The sequence below is a fragment of the Chrysochloris asiatica genome, unplaced genomic scaffold, assembly GCF_000296735.1.
Source record: "Chrysochloris asiatica unplaced genomic scaffold, ChrAsi1.0 scaffold00005, whole genome shotgun sequence".
Taxonomy (NCBI): domain Eukaryota; kingdom Metazoa; phylum Chordata; class Mammalia; order Afrosoricida; family Chrysochloridae; genus Chrysochloris; species Chrysochloris asiatica.
This window is the reverse complement of record NW_006408523.1, coordinates 4,745,344-4,748,478: the sequence shown is the minus strand read 5'-3', so window position 1 is coordinate 4,748,478 and position 3,135 is coordinate 4,745,344. Positions and strand designations below refer to the sequence as shown.

At 39.3% G+C, this 3,135-nt stretch overlaps 1 pseudogene; it reads right to left on the bottom strand.

Annotated features, from left to right (window-relative positions):
* Positions 1 to 2,621: 2,621 nt before the first annotated feature.
* The window catches only part of LOC102822610, a 16,783-nt pseudogene continuing 16,269 nt past the window's right edge, over positions 2,622 to 3,135 (bottom strand).

Below are 3,135 nucleotides of genomic sequence, written 5' to 3'. Positions count from 1 at the left end.
GAAAATTTCAAACGTCAGCTCAAGAGGACAAAGTAAAATATTATACTGAAATGTGCAAAGATTTCAAGTTAGAAAACCAAAAGGGAAGAACACACTCAGCATTTCTGAAGCTGGAAGAATTGAGGAAAAAATTCAAGTATTGACTTGTAATACTGAAAGATTCTTTGGGGAAAATATTGAATGACGCAGAAAGAATCAAAAGAAAATGGAAGGAATATACAGAGTCACTGTGCCCCAAAGAAATGATCGATGTTCAACCATTTCAAAAGGTAGCATATGATGAAGAGCCAGCGGTACTGAAAGAAGAAATCTAATGTGCGCTGAAGTCACTGGCAAAGAATAAGGCTCCGGGAATTGATGGAATACACACTGAAATCTTTATCAACAAACCGATGCGATACTGGAGGCACTCACTCATCTATGCCAAAAAATTTGGATAACAGCTACCTGGCCAACTGATTGGAAGAGATCCATATTTTTACCCATTCCAAAGAAGGTGACCCAACAGAATGCAGAAATTCTCATACAATAGCACCAATATCACATGCAAGTAAATTTTTGCTAAAGATAATACAAAAATGGCTGCAACAATACAAGAGAAAATCATTTGATCTGGTGCAGGAAGGTGAGCCCCCTAGGCCGGGAAGTTCTCAGAACTCACAGTGACTACAGCTGCTTTCACGGTTGTGAAGATAGAAAAGTCTTGGAGAGCGTTTCATTCTGTTTTACCGGGAGGTCCCCAGTGAGTTAGAACTGACTTGATGACTATTAACAACAACAACAGTTCCAGGAAAGAAGGACCTGCTGTCCTCAAGTTGATTCCAACTCCTAGCAACCCTAAGAGGACAGAGCTGAAGGACCCCAGATGCTTTCCAAGGCTGTAAATCTTTACAGGATCTGACAGCCTCATCTTCCTTCCATGGAGCAGCTGGTGGGTTCCAACTGCCAATAACAGCCCAACACTCAACCCACCTCACCACAAGGCCTTATTCCAAGCCAGAGTTCAAAACCCAACAGAACCCACTGCCATTGACTCATGGTGGTGGTGGTAGTGTGCCATGAAGTCGGTTCCAACTCATAGCGACTCTGTAAAGGGTTTCCGAGACTGTAAATCTTTATGGGAGCAGAAAGCCTCATCTTTCTCCCAAGGAGCAGCTGGTGGGCTCGAACTGTCGACCTTGAAGTTAGCAGCCCAATTCTGATGCCACGTTCTTCTCCATATAATCCAGCTTCTCAGATTATTTGCTCAGCATACGATTGAATAAGTACGATGAAAGACTACAACCCTGGCACACCCCATCCCTGATTTTATAAACTCTTCAGTGTCTCCTTCTTCTGACAGCCTCTTGGTCTATGTACAGGTTCTTCATGAGCACAATTAAGTGTTCCAGAATACTCATTCTCCACAATGTTGTTTGTAGATTATCATGAGCCATACAGTAGAAAGCCGTTGTATAGTCAATAAAGTACAGGTAAACATCTTTCTGCTATTCTCTGCTTTCAGCCAAGATCCATCTGACGTCAGTAATGATATCTCTCGTTCCATGTCCTCTTTTGAATCCACCTGAGCCTCTGGCACTTCCCTGTCATTGTCTGTTGCAGCCATTTAAAAATTATCTTTAGCAAAAATTTACCTGTATGTGATATTAATGATATTTTCCAATGATTTCTGCATTTTGCTGGTTCACCACCTTTGGAATGGGCACAAATGTCTTTTCTGATCAGTGGGCTAGGTAGCTGCCTTCTAAATTTCTTGGCATAGATGGGTGAGTGCCTCCAGTGCTGCATCAGTTTGTTGAAAGATTTCAATGTGTATTTCATCAATATCTGAGCCTTGTTCTTTGCCAATGCCTTCAGTGCACCTTGGACCTCTTCCTTCAGTACCACCAGCTCTTGATCATATGCTGCGTTTGAAATGGTGAACATTGACCATTTCTCTTTGGTACAGTGACTGTGTGTATTCCTTCCATTTTCCTTTGATGCTTTCTGTATCATTCAATATTTTGCCCATAGAATCCTTTGATATTGAAATCTAGGCTTGACTTTTTTCCTCAGTTCTTTCAGCTTGAGAAATGCTGAGTGTATTCTTCCCTTTGGTTTTCTAACTCCAGGTCTTTACACATTTTGTTATAATATTTGACTTTGTCTTCTCAAGCTGCTCTTTGACATTTCTATTCAGCTCTTGTACCTCCTCATTTCTTTCATTTGCTTTAGCATCTCTACACTGGTGAGCAAGTTTCAGTGTCTCTTCTGACATCCATTTTGATCTTTTCCTTCTTTCTTTCTTTCTTTTTTTTTTTTTTCTCTCTAGCTGTTTTATTTTAAGAGATCATCTTCATCTTCTTTTGTAAAATTAACAGATATCCTCCCACTTGTTGAGATGTATTCATCCTTTAATAGTTGAAGCATTAAACAATGACAGTTTTTACTTTCAATCCTTAATAATATTACATTCATTATATTTGAGATTGTTTAGCTTTCGCAAGGAGAAAAAATAAGCCTAGGTATAAATCTTTTATAGCATCCACATATTAGTCCTGCAACCCAATGTTAATATGAAAGTTTTATTGATACTTGGACAATTTCTATGATGTGGGCAGAGGGATCAATAAGAGTGGCTGTCATCTGGCCAGTCTTGAAAGCCAACAGCTATGGTTTTTCACCCATTGTTCAATCTATTTCCGTATCTGCTTTATATTATTCTCTAGGTCTTCTGGATTATTGCAAACCAACGGACATACTATTTCTTCACTGTAGGAGGCCCTGGCTTATTCATAAAGAACTTAAAAATTTTCATACTGAATATTGTCTTATAGTTTCTTTTCATTATAACCTCTTGTTTCAAGTCTTTTTACAGTATGCTGTTATCTGTTCTCAGCATAAAAACGATATGAAACCAGCACTCGGGGAAGAAGTCACAACCACGGTAATCACTCCACCTTCTTCCATTTGGTTTTTTAACTCATCAACGACTCTATCTTCATCTAAAATGGGACAATCATACTCTTCATCAGAGCCATCAGAAACTGTCTTTCTTTAGCTAAATCACCCACATTAATGTATTTCAGTCCTGATCTTGATGCAAGTGCTTTGCTTAATGTGGTTTTTCCAACCCCTGTATAACACGATGGCTCC